The 25,972-nt window shown below is 39.2% G+C and overlaps 1 protein-coding gene across 3 annotated transcripts in view; it reads right to left on the bottom strand.

The window, feature by feature from the left end:
• The window catches only part of LOC309626823 (uncharacterized protein), a 426,800-nt gene that overhangs the window by 342,986 nt on the left and 57,842 nt on the right, over nt 1–25,972 (bottom strand). Inside the window, exon 2 of one of the 3 annotated variants that reach the window (XM_082388188.1) lies at nt 10,122–12,679. The exons of the other annotated variants lie outside the window; for them this stretch is intronic. The gene's annotated coding sequence lies outside the window, so the exon portion shown is untranslated. Of the gene's footprint in view, nt 1–10,121; nt 12,680–25,972 lie in introns of those variants that run through there. 3 annotated transcript variants of the gene reach the window in all.

Below are 25,972 nucleotides of genomic sequence, written 5' to 3' on the forward strand. Positions count from 1 at the left end.
CTTAACATTCACTTGCAATCTTTATATTCATTATCATAGAAGTAAAGTTTGTTCACTTCAAAGGAAACTACAGATAGGCCATAACTTGTCTAGGCCATAACTTGTCTAGTTTCAATCACATTACAAATGACTAAAGCAAAATTAATGAAATCCTTCACACTGCAAATCGAATACAAACTGACGTCCAAGTGGAAATGTATACAACATATTGTTTAATAAAGAATGCTGGAAAAAAATGAAAGGAGTGATTTTCTGAAACCATGTAATTTTGTAGAACTTGAGACAAAGCTCCTGACTCAGAATGCTTGGGCCAGGCTGGAAGTTCTAACCCTGCCAAACTCCTGCCTAGCTTTCCAAAAGTGATGGCCTTATCCCACACTTAAAAAGAAAAGATACATTCCCTAGAACACCACACCCTCAGTTTTTAAAAAGTGCTGCTATAATATCTTAAAACATCTTGTCAACAGTCTAATCTAAACAAGATCAGCCAGCAAAATCATTGTTTCCAGAGGCTCTGAGAGACACGGTCCATTCAAGATGACCAGTCTCATCCCTCCAGTGGAAAATTAGGCGGGCACATTTAAAGTCTGGCCTTTGGGACTACAAGACAAGACCAAGCATCACATCCTTCTCAGGCAACCAGCGTGAAAAATTCTACAAAGCATTTTTAAAATAAGCAAACTAAATTCACCATAAGCAAAATATAGGAAAATTTCAATTAAACAAAGTGCTTTATAAATAAGTTGTCCTTAGATGTCTACAACTACAGGATTAGTTAAATCAATTAGAGTATATCCACACAATAAGACACAGGAGTCACTAAAAATCATGTTCCAGAATTTTAACTGACATTGGAAGTGTATGCAAAATCTTCATATATGAAAAGGTCATAAAAAAGTAGGATAAATTTCTTTGTGTGTTTTCTTAAAAACATATATAGAGACTAGAAAAAGGCATCAAAAGGCTAGCAAAGTTTATTTTATATGATAGGGTTTTTTTCTCCTTTTTCTTTAGCTCAATTTTCTAAATTTTATGCAATAAATGTTCATTATTTTAATGTTAGAAAATATAATGATAGGAAAGTGATTAATCTGTTTAATTATATTTTCTAGTTAACTGAAAAGTAAGCAAAAGAACTTTGGGATGGTGTAAGTATTTTAGTCCATATCCTGCCTACTAAGTCAACAAAAACCCAATGATCTAATTATATTCAGTGAAATCCATCAGCCAATCAACTTTGATATATGTGATATTCAAAGCAGTTAAGACTTAAGTTTTTACTTTCATTCAGTTATTACAATGTGAAGCTGATAAAGAACTTGATATAAATTTGAGACAAGTGAACACAAAGACATCTTTCCTTCTTATTTAAGCATCTCATAGGAACTACAGCTTATGAAGAAAAACATCACTAATCATAACCAGAGAACCATGAATGTTGGTGTAAGGGTTTAATATCCACTGGTTCAGCCATCACAGTTTGGAATGATGTTTAGTGACTAAATTCCTGGTTTACACTTCTTGTTTACATGGTGTTTGTCTCAAAAGTTAAATGCAACACAAATTCCAAAGAGCATAGCTCTTTGGGATTCCTGTTGCAATTCTGTTTTAATGTAAGGACTTTTTTTTTTTTGGCCATTTCCAATGTGCAAGTTCTATTTAAGTACTTATACCTCTAGATATAAGTACTTATTCTATTTAAGTACTTATACCTCTACTTCTAGATTTTTTAAAATATATATTCATTTACTGTTTTGAATAGGTAAAATCTTCAGGTGGCTTAAACATCAAAAAGTACAGAATAACATACTCTGAAGCTTCCCTCCCATCCATCTACACAGTTCCCACCCTCCTCCAACAGACAACCACCATTACTAGTTCCTGGTTTATCCTTCCAGAGACTTTTTAAATACATATGCCAGCACAGTATATAATTGTATGCATCTTATTTTATCCAAAATATTATGCTGCTATTCACCTTCTTTTTATTACTTAACAATGTTCCTTAGAGATCTTTCCAAATCAGGATATAAAGAACATCCACATTCTTTTTCACACTTGCAAAGTGTTTTTGTATGAATGTGCCACAATTTATTAAACAGTCCCCTATTGATAGACCTCTAGGTTGCTTCCAATTTTTTGATAATGTTGCAATAAATTGTCTTATGTGCCTGAATTATTACTGTAAAGTAAACTCCTGGATGTTGAATTGCCAGGTCAAAGGGTATATACATTTTTAACTGTCACACCATTGCCAAATTGCCCTCCAAAGGACTTGTACCAATTTACACTCCCACCAGCAATGTATGAAAGTGCTTGTTTCCCCACATCCTTGCCAACATAATACATTATCTAACTTTTAGCTTTTGCCAAACTGGTTAAAAAAAGTATCTCACTGTATTTTTGATAGACCTTTCTCTCTTATCATGTGTGAGGTTGAGCATCTTTTCATGTATTTAGGGATTATGTTTATTTCCCTTTTGGTGAACTCTCCAATAATTGTTTTCTTACTGAAATTGTAGGAACTCTTCAAACATTAAGGAAATTAGACATTTGCAATATGAGCTTAAAATAGTTTTCCTGATTTGTCATCTTTATTTATTTATTTATTTATTGGCTGCACTGGGTCTTCGTTGCTGCGCGTGAGCTTTCTCCAGTTGCGGCACATGGGCTTCTCATTGTGGTGGCTTCTCTTGTTGTGGAGCACAGGCTCTAGGCACGCGGGCTCAGCAGTTGCAGCACGTGGGACCTAGAGTGTGCAGGCTTCAGGAGTTGCAGCGCATGGGCTCAGTAGTTGTGGCTCACAGGCTTAGTTGCTCCACAGCATGTGGGATCTTCCCAGACCAGGGCTCAAACCCGTGTCCCCTACATTGGCAGGAGGATTCTTAACCCCTGTGTCACCAGGGAGATCCGTCATCTTTCTTTTGATTTTGCTTATCACGAGTTTTGCCATGTATAAAAAACATACAGACATGCGTATTAATACACATACAAATGTACTGATCTTTTCTTTTAAGGCTTCTAGATTTTGTTACAGTTTATACAACCTTCCTTATTCTGAGATATAAAGTGATTTTTTTGTGCTTTCTTCTTTAATTTAATGGGTTCATTTATTGATATTAAAATTTCTATGCATTTGGATTTTTCTTGGTATATAGTGTGAACTGTGGATCCAACTTTATTTTTTCTAAAGGTTACCACACTGTCTCATCAACAGTTTTTGAATAGTTCATTTTTCCCACTGATTTGCATCACCACCTTTCACATATTAAAACTGTACATAGTTTAAATTGGTAAAGTTCAAATATCCATTTTTATTCACCTTTCTTATTTCATGTTTGACTGAAAAAATGCTTTTAGAGATTTTTGTTGAATTTTTAAAAATTTCTTCCCCCAAATTTTCTGCAACTTTCAGATCACTTCTTTATTGAATAAACAAACATTAGTTCTACTATTGCAGTTCTGTGCTACACACCAATAAATATTGTTTAAAATTCTAAAAAAAAAACACCTGCATATATTTTGAGATCTATCTCTGGATTTTCTATTCTATTCCATTGTCCTACTACATGCACTAACAACACACTAATTTAAAACTAAGGCTTTATAACATACATTGATATCTGGAATATCTAGTCCCACTAATTTTTGCTACTTTACAAAGGTTTTCTAGCTGTTTTTAGGGGAAAAAAAAAATCTTACATGTAGCAATAACTTTGCCTGATTCTGAAGAAAAAGAAAATTTCTTTTGTATCTTTGAGGCACTGTGTTAATTTTATAAATTAACTGACATGTCTATAACATTGAGTCTGTCTACCCAAGAAGAGGATACGCGGGGACTTCCCTGGTAGTCCAGTGGTTAAGAATCCTCCTTCCAATGCAGGGGATGTGGATTTGATCCCTGGTCGGGGAACTAAGGTCCCACATGCCGCGGGGCAGCAGCCCACATGCTCCAACTACTGAGCCCGCGCACCACAATGAAGATCCCATGCACTGCAACTAAGACCCAATGCAGCCAATAAGTAAATAAATAAATAAAAGAACAGGATACGCTTTTTCCCACTTTTTTCAATTATTTTAAGTCCTTCAGGAATGATTTAAAGTTTTTTTCATATAAGACTTTTACCTTTATTGCTAAATTTATTCCTAAGTATGTCGTCTTTGGGGTTGGTATTGCAGATGGGTGTTTTCTTTCTTTTATCTTCTGATTGCTCTTCGTGCATATGAAAATTCTTAATTTCTGTTTGTTTGTTCATTTTACACCCTACTATTTTACTAAATGCTCTGCTTGCTTTTAGATTTTTAGTTTTTTCTCATAGGATTTTTAAGTATACAACAATATCATCTGCCAGTAGAAATAAAGCTCCTCTGTAATTTTAATTTATTTCTTATTTTAAGATGTTGAGGAGTATCTCCAGCCTCCAACACAATGGCAACTGCACTACATCTTTGTGTTATTCCTAACTTTAATAGGTAATAAATCAGGAATAAGTCTATGGTTTCCCCACTAAAAATAATGCTTAAGAACCTTGGGGCAGGACAGGAATAAAGACACAGACATAGAAAATGGACTTGAGGATATGGGGAGGGGGAAGGGTAAGCTGGGACGAAGTGAGAGAGTGGCATGGACATATATACACCACCAAATGTAAAATAGATAGCTAGTGGGAAGCAGCCGCATAGCACAGGGAGATCAGCTCGGTGCTCTGTGACCACCTAGAGGGGTGGGTTATGGAGGGTGGGAGGGAGACGCAAGAGGGAGGAGATATGGGGATATATGTATATGTATAGCTGATTCACTTTGTTATAAAGCAGAAACTAGCACACCATTGTAAAGCAATTATACTCCAATAAAGATGTTAAAAAAATAAAATTAAAATAATGCTTCTTTTGGGGCTGAGACAAAAATATTTTACGTCAAAGAAATACCCTATTTTACTATGGGTTTTCTATCAAGGATAAATGTTGAATTTTTTCAAAAGCATTTTTAGCATTTGTGGATATATTCATATGATATCTTTCTTGGATTTACTAATATTATGAATTATGATCAAAGATTTTCTAATATTTGAATGTGTATTTCTGAAATAAAACCCCACATGATTTGTACTTTCAATATGTTTCTGGATTATGTTTGTGAATATTTTATATAGAATTTTAAGGTCTATATTAATAAGTGACATTAGCCTGTAATTTTCTTTTTTTGTCTAATTTCTTTTAGGTTTTGGTATCAGTTTTACACTCACTTCTTAAAGAGATGTTGGAGACTTTCTTCCTTGATCGACATGCTGGAAAAACTGAATTATCATTAAAATGACCTGACCTTTAACAGCATCCTGGAATTTCTCTGTGAAACCATCTGGTCTTAGTATTTGGGGGCTGGTTCTTAGACAATTTCCTCTGTTTCTTTGATATAGCTGTTTAGATTTCCAATATACTTTGGAGTCTAGTTGATAAACTATTAATTTGCATTAAATTTAGCAGAGTAGTTTCTTATAATTATTCTAGTTTTTACCTTTTCTATAATTTCCCATTATTGTTGACTATTTTTTGTATCTGTACTCTATCTCCTTTTTTACTGAATAAATAAGCAAATCGTTTATCTCACCAAAGCTTCTGGATTTATTAGTTCTACTAAACTCATTATTTTCTGTTTATATTCCTTCCTTCATTCTTTCAATTTATTTTTCCTTTCTAACTTTTAGATTGGATGCTTATATCATGTATTTCTATTTTTATAGTGTGTGTATATACGTACACCTACAAACACACACACACATACATATATGTTGTCCAAGAACTGCTTTAGTTATATCCCATAGTTTCTGATATGTACTACTTAGAAATCATTTTCTAGCTATCCCGGCATTTGAGTTTATACTTTCTCTTTCACTCAATTATTGCTTATTAGAGAATTATAAGAGGATACATAATAATTTTTTTCTGTCATTCTAATCCCCACATTAGTCTTAATTATACTGTTAAATATATTCAGCACTTACCTCCAATCTTTTCACTATTATTAACCTAGCCATAGCTTGGTTAGCTAAAATTTGTGTTCTAGCAATTTCCTCAGGAAGGGCTCCTGAGAGTGCTGTTCCAAGCCATACTGGAGCCTGGGGCAAAAGAAAAAATCAGTAATAATGATCCTGGTTTCCCATTAAAATTTTGATACTTTATTTATCATGGATGTTTTTCCATTAATTTTTATTTAGTTTAATATTGCATTAAATATTATTCTTGATTACTGAACTTTCTGACATCCTCTTAAACTTGGTGCCCAAAGCACTAAATATTCCTTGGGCTCTGTAGGTTCATGCTTTTCATTTGAAGAACAGCTTGACTGGCTCACTCTTTCTTTCCTTGAGGAATTTCCAGGTAGTTAGTGTTCTATAATCTTCTGGAGTTAAAAGATGCTGTGGAAAAGTCTGATTCCAGCCAATTTTTTTCTCATCTAAGTGGTCTTCAGGTTTTTTTTAGTTTTTGCAATGATTCTTTATCTTTAAAGTCTAACAACTTTTCTAGGATCTGTCTTACTGTTGATCATTCTGGGTCACTTTTCCCTGGCACACAGTAAGACTTTTAAATATGGAGATTCAAGTGTTTTTCTTTCTTGAACTGTATTTTAAAATATTTGTTATGAACCATTTTTTGGTTTTCTTCTTTGGATATTCTATTTAAGTGCTTACTGGATCTCACTTGTATATCTTCTATCCTCATAATTTTTTTAATTCTTTGATTTCTACTTTACTGTGTTCCCTCTTCTTACTTTTATCATTTATGTCCCTAGCAGTATTTTCCATACTGTTTGTTATTTCTTCCAATTTTGTCTTTATTTTTTGTTGGTTTATTTTTTCCCTCTACTTCTTTCCTGAGTCCCACAAATTTATATTTCTTCTCCTCCTGTCTCACTACCTCTTCTTTCAAATATTGCACTTCTACCTGGTGGGACTTGTTAGTAGAAGTGATTGCTTCATTGAGTTGTTGTTATTGTTTTTCTTTTGATGTCAAAATGTTCGTTCACAATTTTTATCTGCTTCATGACAGTATCTCTCTGGTGAGTGTTGATCATCTGCTAATACATTTTGCTGCACCTTTTCTTCTTTTTTTTCTTATAGTTCTTCTTTACAGACATTGTTTTAGTTCCTTTCTTATTACTAATTATTGATAATAATAGAGGATTGAAAATTTTTTATCTGATGAGGTTAAAGCAAAGGGTATTTGGACTTAAAACTACTAGGTACAATTGCTGGTGGATACATCATTTATGAAACAGGGGGAACACATGGAACAGACAATCCTCCCAGCCTTACCTGGCTTAGCTTAGAGGACCCTAGCAGCCAGGCAATCAGCCTCAAGCAGAGCCTGGAAAATTCTATGCAGTTTTATCAGCCCAAGAGCAAAGACATGTACATACGGACATCAGGGGTTCCTCACTAAAAGCTCAATCTAATCATTCGAAAACAAAGTTCATGGTCTCCAAATCCACCCATGTTTGTCCACCCACGGTTTGGACAACATTCCAAACCGATCTTTAGTCCCTGTCTTAGTCTGCTCAGGCTGCCATAACAAAAGACCACAGACTGAGCAGCTTAAACAACCGACTTTTTAAAGTCTATTTTCTCACACTTCTGGAAGAGAGCACTCCATGATCAAGGTGCTAGAAAATCTGGTTTCTGGCGCAGGCTCTCTTCCTGGCTTTTAGACAGCCACCACCTTGCTCTGTGCTCACACGGCCTTTCCTTAGCACCGTGTGCATGGAGTCAGAGCGAGAGTGAGCTCTCTGGTATCACAGTTTTAAGGACACTAAACCTGCTGGGTCAGGGCCCCACCCTTATGACCTCATTTAATCTTCATTACTTTTTTTTTTTTTTTTTTGGCCCCATCTCCAAATACAGTGACCTCGAGAGTTAGGGATTCAACATATGAATGGGGGTGGGAGGGGAGACACATAAACATTTAGTTCAGAATAGTTCCCCAAACATTGTCAAACCAAACTAACTTTATCTATGGGGTTTCAGTATATTACCAACCATCGCCTCTTCCCTTATTATTTGACTGTTTCTCCTCTGGGTGTGCTCAGTAAGTCTCCACTACTTTCTGTTTTAGAAACAGTATATTCAGTTCCATTGGGTCTAGAGTAGATGTATCTGATGTTACCTTCTGTGGACACTACTATGCCTTTTTTCTGAGTTTTAAGTCTGTTGAAGTCTTGTAAAACTGGTAGGGATGGAGAGCTGAAGAACGCTGATTAACTTTCTCTTTTCAGTGAATATAAGTGTGCTCAATTATAAGGCATTGTTCAAAAATATCTATTAATTGGTATATGGAAATATGCATCTATCTATACCCTGTGTAAAACCTGTGTCTGTTCTGTTGATGTACAAACTCTTCACCCCCTAATAATCCTTCAGCACAGGTAGATCCTCCATCATCAACAGAGGCTGATGCCAGCTTCACATTAGAATGGGTGAGCATTGCAAAACAACCCACGTTGGGATATCCATATGCCTCTCCATCAACAAAGTCATCCCTTCAAGGTACCCTCACCTCTACTTTTGTGGGTACTTTGCCTCCCTCCCATCTACCTGTAGGGCCTGGAAGGAAACTCTGATCCTCCAGCAAACCCAGCTCTGAACAGTGAGTTTATGTGAGATATGTTGTCCCTTTGTTTGCTGCTGACAAGCATAAAGAACCACTTTCACTGCTGATAATAATGGTTAATTTATCACATCCAGCCGAGGCTGACCTCTGGGTGTCCCAGCCCCTCCATCACCTTCACACCTGCTCAAGCTAATTGTTAGAGCCAAGTGTAAATGAAAATCAACTGGGCTAATAATGAATGGAGCCCATTACTCGCAACAGCACATTGCTTTACAAAGGTTTATCAAGACACATTATAACCAGTCCCCCGGTCACAGTTCCTTGTTTCATAGATGAGAAAAAGCAAGCAAACAAGAAGGGACCAGCACATAAAACCAGGCACAGCGAATGGAAACAGAATGTCTGGCTTTAGCTTCCAGAGCTCTGGAATAACCATCTCGGCATTTTACCAAAATTCACTCGTAAACAAACAGAAAAGGGATTAAGATATTTCTCCAAAATATTGTTGTCATCTGTTTGTATAAGCAAATGAGATCATTACTGGATATGAAACCCTAATTAATATGCTAATCTCATTCCTCCATCACAACCATTTTTAAGGCAGTTACCCCCATGGCTTCTCCAGTCACTGCCACCTGCCCTAGAATGGCCTTGCCATTCCCTTCTCAAAGCACAGACCCAGCTCCCAAATGCTGGAAATGAAGGAATCAGAACTCTCATTAAAGGAAACTGTGTCAAAAGAAATTCAGCGAGCCTTACTTGATTAGATTTCACTGAACAAGAAACAAACTGATAGTTCTTGGCACTCAGTACTAAGAGCTCAGATGATAAAGTATGAATGAGTAAGTACATTGTTTTCTATTATAATTTGTTATCAGACACTTACATTCCTTTTCATTACATAAGCTTACTTGTTTGTAGCTGATTAGCTAGGAAGCTGCAAGGTCCCACTGGCATGAAGAATGCTTTATTTTTGTTAAGGCCAGAGACAGCATTTCAGGGAAATCAGGGCAGTTTTATATTTTGGTTATGCGACTATGAGTGTTTGGACTAGGGGTATATTCAAACTGTGGCCTCCATTTTAATTTCTTTTTGACAACTGAGTATCTTCAAGAGACAGATACTATATTAGACTATCAGGAATTGTCAACCATAGTTTGAAGAAATAGCCTGATGAAGTGCAAGAAATCACTTCCCATCCCCAATGTGGGATTTGATGTATTTGAGGAATGTTTTAAAAGTTTTTTCATGTTGTACTTGTATTTGTTCATTTTTAATGCTGCTTATAAGCAGTAAAGATCCCTCCTTCCAGCCATAAATTAGAAAGAACATTCATCCCACAGCAAATTCAGTCACAGCAGATAACACCTTTAACTCCATACGTCTGAACAGCACTTTATATGGACTTCTACCAAGTGATCCTCTGGACTTACAAGTCAGACCTCCAAATCAGCAGTTTGAGATCAATGTGGGCCAAATATCAAGTCATTCTGTATTAGATTGGAATCGATCATTCATAGGATGCAAATAACCACCTTACAACTTGAGCAAGTAGGACTGATCCTCCCTTGGTATTTGTCAAGAGTTTATCCCTTACCCCCATACCAAACTTATGATAAATGATTATTAAAGTAAGTTATCTATTTTCTCTCTAAGGATTTAGTACATAAAAGCCATGGGAATGTATAAAATTACTTCCAGAAAGAGTATAGGGAAAGAAAGGGCCAAATGGCCCGAGGTTGTCCCTCTCCGTGTGGCATTTCCTGTTTATCGTAACTTGGAGCATTTGTATTGGACCTGCCTGTGTTTATGTCATCTTTGGCTTTCAAATGTTTGTAGAACACAAAATATTCTTTCTTTTTTATTTTTATTGAAATATAGTTGGTTTACAATACTGTGTTAGTTTCAGGTACACATCAAAGTGATTTGGTTATACATAAATATGTATATATCTATATTGTTTTTCAGATTCTGTTCCGTTAAAGGTTATTACAAGATACTGAATATCTTGCTATGCTATACAGCAAATCCTTGTTGTTTATTTTATATATGGTAGGAATGCAAAGTATTCGTAACCTAGGATATTATAATGGTATCATAGTATTATAAATTGTTATCATATGGACTTTTCTATCAATCAGCATTTTAATAAATACCAAATTTCTATCAATAGAAAGCAGTAATTTCATTCTAGCTACTCTTCAGAGTCAAAGAGATATATAGGTATTGAGGTCTTGTCACAGCAAAGTAATTTTTGGTTAAATATTAGGGTTTTCTAAACTATAAGAAATATTTGAAAAGGAGCAGCGGGGAGGGTCCTGGGTGCTGATGGCTACCGAGCAAATTGCTTATTAGCAGGGTAGTATCATAATGTTAGAAGAGAAAGAGTGTGAAGAACAGATTTCCTTCCTAACACTATTTCAGTCTTCTGTCTCTATACTGCCAACAGTAAGCAGAATACCTAGAGCACAGGAGTCATTCACCAAATGTTTTGGGATGACTGACTTTTAGTAAAAGGAAAACTACCCTAAACTTCAGTTATTTCTTTTACTGAGACCATGTCTGTGTGACTGAATGAGAAGTGAAAATTCCAGTCATCATCCGGTTGTTAAATATTTAGGGAAATTTCCATGGTCAAATGAGATTGGACAATACTGGGTTAAATTACATTTAGTAGGAGTCCTTTTATCAAGACAGAATTTCTTAGCTCTAATAAACGTTATCAGTCTTTTAACTTCCATGAATATAGAATCCTTGTTTCACAAAACACCAGTAAACATCGTAAATAACACTGGTATTCAACAGGACATGAGTTTGGAAACACTGCTCTAAAAGGTCCTGCCCTATAAAGACCCAATATACTACTGTAGTAGGGAAGAACAATTAACAAATTTATCTACTTACACTTAAAAGTGAGGGGTAAAAACTGTACTAGTTTCATTTATAATCTAATATGAATGAGTTTTTGAATTTTGGATTATTCAGATATTGTTGCAATAAGCCTGCAGAGCAAACAATCTCCAAATCTCAGACACACATAACAACATCATTTACTTCTCGTTGATGCGTCTCTGGATGGTCTGGGACCATTTGACTTCAAGCAGTAGGTCAAATGCAGGCGTGTCCCAGGTGTTCCTAATTCAGGAACCCAGGCTAAAAAGCGGTGTCTACTATGGGTGTGCTTTTCTCGTAGGATAGAACAGGAGCACAAAATTGCTATCAGACATTTGCCAAACCTCCTAAGCCTTAGTTCAGAACTTGTACACTATCGCTTTTACTGTGTTCCATTAGCCAAAGCAAGTCTAATGGCTAAGCTCAACATCAACAGGTCAGGGAAACATACTCCACCCACAGCGAAGCCAGACAAGGACAGAGAGGGAGGAACCATGGTGGGCAAACAGTATTTACCACACTGACCGTAAATTCAAATCCTAAGTGTAACCGTGTGTGGGAATTCAACCATACTTGTATTTTCTTAAAACACAAATGTCCTATTTAATAATAATTCAAATAGACAAATGATTAGACTTGACAATAGGAATATAGACTCCATTCCTATTCTTTATTCTTCTTGCTGCCATGCACAAGTCAGTATTCAGTATTTCTGTGTGCTAATCCACAGGAGTTAGCATGTTAGGACGTTTTCCAGTTGTTTCTTCGGTATGTATCTTGAACACCAACACCACAGTCAACATTTTACATAAGAACAATGAGTAGTGTATACATTTTGTATGTAGCATAACAAACTACCACCAACAGCTTAAAACATGTTTATCATCTCATAGACAATATTCAGACACAAATTAGCAGGGCCTCTGCGAGGCTATGATCAAGGCCTGGGTTCTCCTCTGCAAGCTTGGCTGGGAAAGGATCTGCTTCCAGGCTCACTCAGGTTGTTGGCAGAATTCACGTGCCTGTGGTCACAGGACGCGTGGCATCTTGCTTCTTCAGAGCCATCAAGGAGAGCAAGACCCAAGAGCAATTTTGCTAGCAATTCTGCTAGCAAGACAGAGCCTTATATAACATAATGTAATCCCAGGCGTGCTAGCCCATCACCTTTGCCATATTCTATTGCCTATACACAAGGAGTAGGGATTATACAAAGGCATAAACACCAGGACACAGAGATTATGGGGACCACCTTCAAGTCTGTTCCTTGTAACGAGAAATCTAAAAAATATATTATTTGTGTCCTACTTTATCCCAACTTTGCCCAGCTTCTCTCAGTGGTGAGTCCTTCTCCATCATGTTCTAGAATTGCATTTACTGAGATGAACCCACATTCACTGGACAGTTCTATTTTACTTTGTATTTTAAGATCTTTTTGGGGTAGGAAACTGGCCTATGCTATTCAATGATTGAGTGTAGTCAGTGTCATTAACACCAGAATGGCCAAGAAATCATTCCAGCCAGAAAAGACCCAAGCGCCAATTATTAGACTGTCATGCTTTATGTTTGTGCCTGATGTGACCAACATAAGTCAACTGGTTATACATGGAAACGCAGCCACTGACTGACTAGAACTACAGTATATGACTCATGCTGTGCCTAGCTAGAGCCAAAGCAGTCAGTCAATTCCAAAAGTATAAACATCAATCAAATAAATGGTTCGGCAGCCTAAATATTTAACAACCGGGTGATGACTGGAATTTTCACTTTTCATTCAGTCACACAGACATGGTCTCAATAAAAGAAATAACTGAAGTTTAGTTTTCCTTTTCCTTAAATTCAGCCATCCCAAAACATTTGGTGAATGCCTCCCGCGCTCTAGGTACTCTGCTTACTCTTAGCAATATAGAGACAGAAGACTGATACAGTGTTAGGAAGGAAATCTATTCTTCACACTCTTTCTCTTCTAACATTATGATACTACCCTGCTAATAAGCAATTTGCTCAGTAGCCATCAGCACCCAGGGACCCTCCCCGCTGCTCCTTTTCAAATATTTCTTATAGTTTAGAAAACCCTAATATTTAACCAAAAATTGCTTTGCTGTGGCAAAACCTCAATACCTATATATCTCTTTGACTCTGAAGAGTAACTAGAATAAGATTACTGCTTTCTATTGATAGAAATTTGGTATTTATTGAAATATTGATAGAAAAATCCATATGATAAAAATTTATTACTATGACATGCATTATAATATCCCAGGTTAAGAATACTTTGTGTTCTACAAACACTTGAAAGCCAAAGATCACTTAAAACAAACACAAGCAGGTCCAATACAAATGCTCCAAGTTACGATAAACAGGAAATACCACACAGAGAGAGACAACTTCAGACCACTTGGCCCTTTCTTTCCCTACGTTCTTTCTGGAAGTAATTTTATACATTACCATGGCTTTTACGTACTAAATCCTTAGAGACCAAATAGATGACTAACTTACTTTAATAATAATTTATGATAAGCTTGGTTTGGGGGTGGGGAATAAACTCTTGACACATCCCAAGGACGCATCTATTCTTAAAACCCCTTTATTCTCAAGGACTCCTTTATTCTAATGTGATGGCTCCTGAAAAAACCTCCCTTTTCAAGGATACTTTTTTCAAACACAATCAATAATCTACCATCAACTTTGTAATCTCTTTGGAAACCAGGACCTTTCCAGCTTTGGAGTTTTGAAGATAAAATGCACGGTTGGATTCCTACAGGACAAAGATTTAAACTTTTCAATTTGTTGGTTATTAATCCGGTTACTAATAGTACTCTGGTGTTTGATAGATAATAAGAAGCCAAAATATAGCTTTTAAAATTATTAGTTTTAGTAACAGAATGTTACTCAGTAATACAAAGGAGTGAACTATGCACACATGCAATGACATGGATGGATCTCAAGATAATTATGCTGGTGAAAGAAACAAGATTAAAAATATATATATATTGTATTACTCTACATAAAATTAAAAAAAAATAAAATGCATTGCTATAGGCAAAAAAATAAAATAAAATAAAATTATTGGTTTTAGAATTCCAGAGTTGAAATGAGTTTTAAAGCACATCTGGTCCCACCCCACCCAGAGCTTGGATCTCTTTAGCAACATCTGTAACAAGGGGTTGTCCAACCCCTGCCCCAAAAGCCCCAGCAATGGGGAGCTCCCTACCTTGGGACAGAGATCATTCAGTCTTCTTATACCACCTTAAAAATGTTTTCCTTATTCTGAGTCAACTCTTCTGTCCTGTAGCTTTAATCCTTGATCCTAGTTATAGCCCTTTAAGTCTCACTGGACAAACCTAATCCCTTTGTTTGACAGTCCTCCAAATATGTGAAATCCCCTACCATGTCTTCAACACTCTCTTCCAAAGATGCTTGCTTCCTTGAATCATTCTTCATAGAACATGATTTTGGTTCTATCACCACCCTGGTTTCTAATCTCTGTATCAGTGGATTTCAACCAGGATTTTGTAACACAATCATTCTTGTGATCACTAAGAAAAGAAAGGGTAAATTGCTGGGACTTCCCTGGTGGTCCAGTGGTTAAGACTTCACACTCCCAATGCAGGGGGCCCAGGCTCGATCCCTCGTCAGGGAACTAGATCCCACATGCTGCAACTAAGAGTCTGCATGCCGCAACTAAAAGATCCTGCATGCCACATGCACAACTAAAGATCCCACATGGCACAACTAAGACCCGGTGCAGCTAGATAGACAGATACCAGATGTTAAATTATAGAAGAGAAAAGAAAAGGGGAGGGGAGGGAAGGGGGAGGGGAGAGGAAGGGGAGGGGAGGAGATGGGAGGGGAGGGGAAGGGGAGGGGGGAGGGGAGGGGGGAGGGGAGGGGGAGGGGGAGGGGAGGGGAGGGGAGGGAGGGGGGAGGGGAGGGGAGGGGAGGGGGGAGGGGAGGGGAGGGGAGGGGAGGGGAGGGGAGGGGGGAGGGGAGGGGAGGGGAGGGGGGAGGGGAGGGGGAGGGGAGGGGGAGGGGAGGGGGGAGGGGAGGGGGGAGGGGGGAGGGGAGGGGAGGGGAGAGGGGGGAGGGGAGGGGAGGGGAGGGGGGGAGGGGAGAGGGGGAGGGAGGGGAGGGGAGGGAGGGGAGGGGAGGGGGAGGGGGGAGGGGAGGGGGGATGGGCGGGAGGGGGGAGGGGAGGGAGGGGGGAGGGGGGAGGGGAGGGAGGGAGGGGGAGGGGAGGGGAGGGGAGGGGAGGGGGAGGGGAGGGGGAGGGGAGGGAGGGGGAAGGAGGGAGGGGGAGGGGAGGGAGGGGAGGGGGAGGGGAGGGAGGGGAGGGGGAGGGGAGGGGAGGGGAGGGGGGGAGGGAGGGGAGGGGAGGGGGGGAGGGGAGGGGAGGGAGGGGGAGGGGAGGGGGAGGGGAGGGGAGGGGAGGGGAGGGGAGGGGGAGGGGAGGGGGAGGGGAGGGGAGGGGAGGGGAGGGGGAGGGGGGGGAGGGGGGGAGGGGGAGGGGGGGGGAGGGGGAGGGGGAGGGGAGGGGAGAAAAGGTAAATTGCTATAGCAACTACACTCAGAATTAAGGATAACTTACTTTCTACGTTATTTTGTGCCAACAGACTTGGAAGAAACTAAAAATACCCAGGTGAGTATTTTCCTCCTGTGAATCTGATAAACCACACGATCCATGGTGGATTAAAGGATCAGAACCATTGCTTTAAATACACTCCAGTTTATCTACAGTCTTTGAAAAGTGTAGCAGCCGGAATTGAATGAAAAACCAAGAGGTGGGTTAGCTAGGACAATAGAGACTTGCTTATTAAATGAAAATTTTCTCCTCTTCCTACTGCTACTTGCCCTTCAGGACTCAGCTAAAGTCTTACCTCTTATATGAAACCCTTCAACTGGCAGAGATAAATTTTGAATTCCCTATTACTCAGTCATAAAAAGAAACGAAATTGAGTTATTTGTAGTGAGGTGGATGGACCTAGAGTCTGTCATACAGAGTAAAGTAAGTCAGAAAGAGAAAATAAATACCGTATGCTAACACATATATATATGGAATCTAAAAAAAAAAAAAACGGTTATGAAGAACCTAGGGGCAGGACAGGAATAAAGATGCAGACGTAGAGAATGGACTTGAGGACACGGGGAGGGAAAGGGTAAGCTGGGACAAAGTGAGAGAGTGGCATGGACATATATACACTACCCAATGTAAAATAGCTAGCTAGTGGGAAGCAGCCGCATAGCACGGCAAGATCAGCTCAGTGCTTTCTGACTACCTAGAGGGGTGGGATAGGGAGGGTGGGAGGGAGATGCATGAGGGAGGAGATATGGGGATATATGTATATGTATAGCTGATTCACTTTGTTATAAAGCAGAAACTAACACACCATTGTACAGCAACTGTACTCCAATAAAGATGTTAAAAAAATAAAATAAAATAAATTTAAAGTAAAAAAAAAATTTTTTTTTGAATTCCCGAAGTGCTTCCTTTGGGTGCAGGACTAACCTAGACTCCAAGGTCCTCTACTTCCAGCCATCATGTGTCCTTGGACAGAGTTCTTGACCCTTCCTGAGCTCAACTTCCTAAGGCTTATCATGGGGGTTCTCCTACCTCACCAGGCAGCTCTCAATTTCTTAACACAGTACTCGGTAATGTTAATTCATTGTCTTAACTCTAGACTGCTCTAAACCTTGCTCAGAACATTGAACTGCTAAGCTCCAAATATAGGGTACATCCAGAATTATGGGCCCAGAAAAGAAGAGATTGCTCTAAGAAACTGAAATTTTCAGTTTCTTACTGAAATAAGAGTCAATGTAACATTATTGCAATGGCCATCTGTGGAAATCATCCTTGTATATTACCCACAGTTAAAGATGACTGGTGACATAAGACGAAGGTGCCATCCCAAAACGTTCTCTGCAATACATCAGTCCAAATAGTAACTATCATCAGATGATCCAAACTTACCACAAGCACTGTCTTGAAGAAATATAATAACAAAAGCCTCTAGTTTACAGTAACATTATTGTCCACGAGACTGCTACTCTAATTCTAGATAATGTTGACTTCTATGACAGACGTCCTTGGATTGGAGATGGGCAATTCATCAAGTTATCACTCAAGAATATTCAGTTCCTCTCCTCAAACCTGGGACTCAACGAGTAACCTTCTCACCTGTAATATAACAGCGCAAGCATATACGCACAAAGGCGAGTGTGCTGGTGTGGGGAGCTGATGCCAGCCACACTCTCCCACTGCCAATTAATACATCATCACTCCAGTTTGCGCATCGGTCTCCTGGAGGCTTTGTGCATGTGAATTGATTCCTCAGCCTAATCCCCTCTGGGAAAATGAACGGAGTTCTGTTCTTGAAAAGCTGAGCGATACAATCTGTGCTATCAAGACTCCCACACTGGCAGTGACTCTAAATGCCCTGGATCCTATGACGACAATACCTACATGTTGGTGCCTCATCAATCATGCAGGAGGTGCGTACCTTGCAACCCCTCTTCCCCCCACCAGACCCTGATTTGCCTTATTTTCCAGCCCTGCTCCCTCCAAGGGAGGAGGAGTTACTGCTTTGGTCAGATTCAGACATTTGTCAGGTCACCGACAGGACAAGACAGGGCGGCTGTCCTTAGCAGCCCAACTGACATTCTCTTTTTTTCTTTTTAACATCTTTACTGGAGTATAATTGCTTTACAATGGTGTGTTAGTTTTTGCTTTATAACAAAGTGAATCAGCTATACATATACATATATCCCCATATCTCCTCCCTCTTGCGTCTCCCTCCCACCCTCCCTATCCCACCCCTCTAGGTGGTCACAAAGCACCGAGCTGATCTCCCTGGGCCATGCAGCTGCTTCCCACTAGCTATCTATTTTACATTTGGTAGCGTATATATGTCCATGCCACTCTCTCACTTTGTCCCAGCTTACCCTTCCCCCTCCCCTGGTCCTCAAGGACAGGAATAAAGACATTCTCTTTACTCCCTTCCCCCACTCACCTGGCTCTCAGGTATGGCCCTCGTCTCTTTACCTCCTCTGAGAAAGGAGTATAGCTAGGACTACAGACCCAATCACCTTCCACTCTACTCCCACAGGCTCAATGGAACATAACTGGTTTCAATGCTCACTTTAGTGATAAGGTAGGTAGGGGGTTTTGAATGGAATAGGATGTATCATTTGACCTTAAGCGCAAGCCACATTTTTCTTTCTTTTATCAGAGAACCCTAGTGAAACCCCATCCACTTAAACCCTAAAAACTTACCAATTGTTTTATGTTAGTCTAATTTTGTCAAAGAGAATATCATCTCCCTGAAAGTGCAGTTGATTTCTAGATTCTCCCTGTATCTTTCGTTTTCTTTCATAGTACCTAGCACTAAATATTTGTTCACTGAGGTTATTTACCCTTCACTTAGTATAGATATATTATTTTTATCTTAAGCCTCTGATCTTTTCTCACTAGCCCAATATCAATCATCATAGTTGGGTTCTTGGTGCCAATACAATTATAATACAAATGTAACATGGGAATGGAAATTGTGGGGCAAGGACTAATTACAAGGTGATCATCCCAGCGACACAAAGTATAGTTATACTAAGAGTTTCTAACAAAGATAAACAAAACAGTTTAAATTCTTATAGAAAAGGCACAGCTCCCCTAAAATTCATTTGAAAACTTAATAGTTTGAAAAACATTTGACAACTACACAGGATAAATCAGAGGCAATGAATTGATGCAGATAATGGATAAAGAGGTGTCAGATATTCACACCCTCAAAATACACACAATTACTTGACCTCCAAGGACCAAAGGAAATTAATATTCATGAAGTAGAAAGAGACAGCCAGCTTAGGGAGAGGACTAACCAGGGCAACAAAGGAGACCAGAGACAGACCTCTTGCCATCGTTTCCTGGAGCTTCCTGATTCTTGCCTAAGAATCAGCCTGACGCAGCTGGGCGTGTGGTCGGGGAACATGCTCTGCAGTGACATTGCCTGTGTTCCAATCCCAGCTCTGCACCACCAGCTGTGGCCTTGGGAAACGTACTGGACTTCTTAAGCCTCCCTTTCCCCGTCTGTAATATTGGGATTACAACAGTTTATTTACGTACGTGAATGGCACAGTGCCTGACACACAGCACGCAGCAAATTATCCTGGGGTCTTGACTCCTACTACCCATCCTAGTCCTGAGCCATTCTTCAGACCTCCCTGTCAACAGGGAAGAAGATTCCTCCTCTTGCTTAGGCTAACCCTTCCACCTCGGCCTGGGACTCCACCACCCCTCCCCGCCCCTGGAGAGGTGCTCAGCTGGTTGCCCCCTCTCTGTCTGTTAGACACATCCAATGAGCATCCCAATGCCCTCTTCCACCTTAAAATCTCCTCCATCAACACTGTGTCCCTCTACAAATACTTCCCTACATCTCTCTTGTTCTTCAGAGAAACTGATAGAAAAAGTGGTCTATCATTTTTCAAAGGCCACCTCATAAAAGGTGATCTCTACTCCAATCCTCTGTTCACTTCTCCACTCCTGCAGCCTAGAGACTGACCCACACCCCACTGAAACTGCTCTCAACAAGGCTGACAGTTCTTCCCGGATGCCAAATCCAATGGCCTTGTGTCACTGACAATTATGTGCTTGACGGCAACATTAGACTGTATTGTGCTCTCTCTCCCAATGTTCTGTTCCCTAGGGTTTCACGACACTCCCCTTATTTTCCTCCCACCTCCTTAATCTCCTTTGAGGGCACCTTCTCTCTACTTGTCCTCTCAACATTGATATTTTTCAGGGCTCAAGATTTGGCTTTCTTCTCATCTGTCTGCTTGCATGCTGATATCACTGCCTTCCTGGATCAGTTTATGATTCCAAATTTACATCTCCAGCCCCGGTTTCTCTCTTAAATTCCAGATCACCACTCCTCAGCCAAATGCCTGTGTATCTTCACTTGAACGTCCTATAAACATCTCAAATTCAACATACCCAAAACCAAATACCCATATTTTCTTCCAAACTTCCTTCCAAAGCCTGCAACTACTCCTGTCTTCCCTATGCCCATATCTGGCAAATCAAAAATGCATTTCTACATTTGGGAATGTGACTTTTTGAACCCCAAGCACACACGTGTATATACACACATCAAAATTTTGGCAGGATTACTCCAAAGTATTTGAAGCGTTTTTAAAAAGGCCTAGAAAAGGAAGGAAACTCTTTCCCCTTCCTCTGCCTGAAAGCAGACTCTCAGCTCCTTTTCAATGAGACTTACCTTTTTATCTTAACACTCATCCCCACACATCACTTCCTCCAAGAAGGCTTCCCTGAGCCCCTGAGAGCATGGTACACAGCTCTCCTCTGTGACCCCCAAAGTTCCCCATTTCAACCACTGCACTGTTGAGTATCTTACTATGCTAGTAACGCAGTATCATCACCACCAGTTAACAGGGCTTCCTTCCTCACCAGGATTTGAGCTACTGTTTTAGTTATCTTTGTAATCCCAGTGCTTGACATAAACAAATGCTCAATGATGTTGGCAGAATGAATGCATGGCCAATATTGCTAATAATCCTGGACTAGGCTGGAGAGTCAACAATTTAAATTATAGGCCCAGCATCTTATCTCAGATTCTGTGAGTCACTGTGTGACCTTGGCAAGTCCTCTCACTCCCTAAGCCTGGGTTTCTGCATCTTTCAAGGAAACTGGAACAGCAATATCACCTTCCTCACAGGGCTATTGAGACAATTAAATGAGATGAAGGCCATAACATTTCTTAGCAGGTAATAGCAGGTTCTGTAATACTTTGGGGCATCTACTGGGAGGTGGGGGGATAGAAGGCAATGGAGCAGGGGAGGGGGGTAGACAGGAAATCTGCAGTTTTACTCACATGATGTAAATTCAAGTTTGCTATCTCCTCCATTTTGAAAATGGAAACAGTGTCAAGATAACAAGAATAATCTAAAGGATCGTTTGCTAATCATGTGACCAGGGATTAGTGGGGTACAGGTGGGAGAAGGCATTTGGTAGAGATATGAATGGAATACCAGTATCTTTTCAGACATTTGTGGCGCCTGAGCTTTCTCAGGAGGTGGGGAGAAGGGCCAAAGACCTTGAGCACTATAATTTGTTTTCTCCCTGAAAAAGATCATCATGCTCTACCTAATCCAAATGGAACTTAAAATGATTAAAGTCACAAAGCAGCTCGGCATTCATTAGGGATTCAGGCAAAGGCAATGCTCAAGCACTAATATTAACTGTGGTTCTTAGCCTTTGGAGTTGGCAAGATGAACCCAGCTTCCTGCAGACCAAACACTTACGCTAATTGACAAGAAACTTTCTGGGAAAAGAAAAAAAGACAGCCAAATCTAAGAGACCTGTCAACGCCAGGGTCAGCAGTGAAGTGATAACCAGAAAAGAGCTGAAATCAAAGGCTGTGTCTGCCTTCCCCGTGCACACTTGTTCAGTGGGAGCCCATGGTGGTCACAGCTCCTTTAACAATATTTATAATGAAGGAACGACGCTGCAGATGTCAACCTCGATTATTCATAAAGCGTCCTCCTGTTCAGATCCACCCGGAGGCTAACAGTAAAAGCACCTGATTCCCAATTCTCAAACACAAAAGCATACAGAGCTTGAAAGAGGAGCTGACTAATAAAGTTTGCATATCCCTAAGAAAAAGAGCACACAAGGAAGAAGAAAAGGAATGGCAAGATTAAACAAAAACAGTAAGCTTGGATGGGAAATGATAAAAATTTTAAAAGGCAGGAGCTTAAATCTATTTTCCTCTTTTTCTGCCTTTTTTTTTTTTTTTTTTTAATAACGTCCTTGTTCATTTACATTTCAGTATAAGCCATTTGGAGGAAACAGCTGTTTTATCTGCTGACTAGAATGCAGAGGTGCTTTGAACACTTACCGTGAGAGCATAAGGTTGCTAAACTCTGTTCCGGAGAGCACTAGTGGCTTTAAACTGTGAGGACAGGCAGAGAGAGGCCTTCACCTCTGGTTCTCCTAGACAAGGAGGCCTGAGACCAGAGGCTTGGAGGACTCACGTAGGTGGTCTGTGTAGGGGGAAGAGTCCCAGGCCGGCTCCGGAGTCTACACCCAGGCTCTCCAGCCCCCTAGCTCTATGACCTAATTATTCATCCTTCCTCAGTTTCCTCATCTGTAAGATGGGAATAATAATACCACTTCCTCCTAAAGCTACTGACAATATTTAATTAAATAAGGAAAATAAAGCCCAGAGCTGGGATTATAGTGGGCCCTTAAGAAATGCCACTTATTTGCTGTTATTATCAATCCTGACAAGATTGTCAAGTAGAAAGTAAACTATTTGCTTTTGGATTTGGTGATTTTAATAGAGGTATGGTTTAAGTTTATGGTAATGTCATGTTGACTATCAAATATCCTAACTGGTCTCTCCTTCTGGGCACACCCTAGACTAGGATTATACTTCCTGGTCCCTTGTGGTTGGGTGGGGTCATGTAACTAGTTCTGACCAACAGTTGTGAGAGGAAGTACCATGTGCCACTTTTAGACCCAGAGCTTTAATTGTCAGTGCAAAACCTTTCAGAGCTCTCTTCCCATTGTCATGATACCTGCAAATGTTCAAAATGATGGACTAGTCCATCAACTCTGGGGTTCATAAGCCTCTTGAATTTTAGCTGATTTAATACCTTTTCTCATTTTTGGAAACCCTTAGTAGCTCTTTAAATATTGGTTCTGCCCCATTATTTCTGCTGCATGTGACCACAAAAGACATATACTGGGTGTTCTTGCAGCAAACGTTCACAATAGTTAAAAATTAGACAAAACCTCAAAATTCGTCAATAAGAGGATCACTAAAGTGAATTATATTCATTCAGTGAAATATTACATAGTAGTTAAGATATGAACCAACCATATATAAATCAACATACACAAATCACAAAAACCTAATCAGAAAAAAGTGTGCTTTTGTAACATATAAAAATGCTACATATGTTTAAAGGCACATAAAATGTAGTTGAAAGTATAGCAGTATGCATGAGAATTATAAATATAAAATCAGAATAGAGGTGGCTTCTGAAGAAAAAAAGAACATTGGGATCAGAGGTAAGTATTAACTCTAAATATAGCTTCCTATTACTTTAAAAAACAGAAAAGAAAAATATGAAGCACATATCACTAAAAGATTATTGTAACTGTGTACGTTTGAAATTTTTCAAAATTTTTAAACAAAAGTGACTAAATGAACATATAAAGGTACATGTCAAGGCATGTTCTGCTAAATAACTAAGAGTCATTCATGAACACAATTTATTTAAAAGGTACTTAATATTTTGGCCCAGTCTCTACAGAGATCCAAAACTACAATGGGTTAGACAAGACAGAAGTTTCTCTTCTGCGATCACAGTCTAGGAGCTCGTCATCCAGGACTAGTGGCACAGTTCAGCCATCTTCAACCCAGGGTTTCCATAACAAGAGAGATGGATGCTCTGACAGCCTCCATCACATCTACAGAAGAGCCAATGGGAGAGCAAAGGAAACCATAAACAAGACGAAAAGACAACCCTCAGAATGGGAGAAAATATTTGCAAACGAATCAACGGACAAAGGATTAATCCCCAAAATATATAAACAGCTCATTCAGCTCAATATTAAAGAAACAAACACCCCAATCCAAAAATGGGCAGAAGACCTAAATAGACATTTCTCCAAAGAAGACATACAGACGGCCACGAAGCACATGAAAAGATGCTCAACATCACTAATTATTAGAGAAATGCAAATCAAAACTACAATGAGGTATCACCTCACTCCTGTTAGAATGGGCATCATCAGAAAATCTACAAACAACAAATGCTGGAGAGGGTGTGGAGAAAAGGGAACCCTCCTGCACTGTTGGTGGGAATGTAAATTGATACAGCCACTATGGAGAACAATATGGAGGTTCCTTAAAAAACCAAAAATAGAATTACCATATGACACAGCAATCCCACTACTGGGCATATACCCAGAGAAAACCGTAATTCAAAAAGACACATGCACCCGAATGTTCATTGCAGCACTATTTACAATAGCCAGGTCATGGAAGCAACCTAAATGCCCATCAACAGATGAATGGATAAAGAAGATGTGGTACATATATACAATGGAATATTACTCAGCCATAAAAAGGAACGAAATTGAGTCATTTGTCGAGACGTGGATGGATCTAGAGACTGTCATACAGAGTGAAGTAAGTCAGAAAGAGAAAAACAAATATCGTATATTAATGCATGTATGTAGAACCTAGAAAAATGGTACAGATGAGCCAGTTTGCAGGGCAGAAGTTGAGACACAGATGTAGAGAATGGACATATGGACCCCAAGGGGGGAAAACTGCGGTGGGGTGGGGATGGTGGTGTGCTGAATTGGGCGATTGGGATTGACATGTATACACTGATGTGTATAAAATTGATGCCTAATAAGAACCTGCAGTATAAAAAAACAAACAAAACAACTAATACTAAACTTTCATTGGGTTATTTGTATGGAAATATGTTAATATAAATGTTTCAGACATTACATGAAATTTCTTAAAATCTTATATGTTCTGGTATAATGTTATATGTAATAATCCTAGTTATTACTTTAAAATGTATATCTCAGAAATAACTAATTTTCTTGTCAACTGCATTATTATGAACTTTCATCAAATCTTTAACCGTGGTCATTTTTTTTTTTTTTACCGTGGTCATTTTTAAGTCTTTTGTCATTTACAGACAGTTCTGGGTGTACTCTGATGATTTTGCAAATATGTTCCTATAAAAGGAAAAAAAAAAAAAAAAAGAACCTACTGTATAGCACAGGGAACTCTACTCAATATTCTGTAATAACCTATATGGGAAAAGAAACTGAAAAAGAATATATATATATATATATATGAATCACTTTGCTGTATACCAGAAACTAATGCAAGATTGATAACCTGTTTTAATAACACAAGATAATGTCAAAGTTCTTTTTTGTGCAACTGTTTCATGATGGGAAAATAAATTCTCTTAACCACTTTTTTTTTTTTTTACTAATTGTTCATCATTATCACTCGTGTCCATACTGTCAGCTATTTCTAGTCAAATTATCTATATACCGCTAGTCACCTGCAGCAGAGGACTCGCCTGGGAGAGAAAAGTAGCAAAGAATACATAATACTGTCCCCTGCTCTCCTACACTGTAAGTTCTCCTTGTATAAAGTAGATATTCCAGGGAAGAAAGACATTCAGTCCCTGATCTCTTCCTCCTTTTCTCACATCCATATTCACTTTTTAGCTAGAAAAAAAAATTGTTAAAAATTCCAAGCAAAAGCCCTCCTGCATAAGGCATGAATAAAGGATTATTTGTATACAAGGGCTGATTTGGCTATGAACAGGAGAAAGGTGGAAAGAGAGAGGGGCAGGAGGTAATTCAGAGAATGCCGACAGAATGTAGGTGAAGCTAATCGCATCAATTCTCTTTGAACCGCTC

The sequence above is a fragment of the Balaenoptera borealis genome, assembly GCF_965194805.1.
Source record: "Balaenoptera borealis genome assembly, chromosome: 3".
NCBI classification, from domain to species: Eukaryota; Metazoa; Chordata; class Mammalia; order Artiodactyla; family Balaenopteridae; genus Balaenoptera; species Balaenoptera borealis.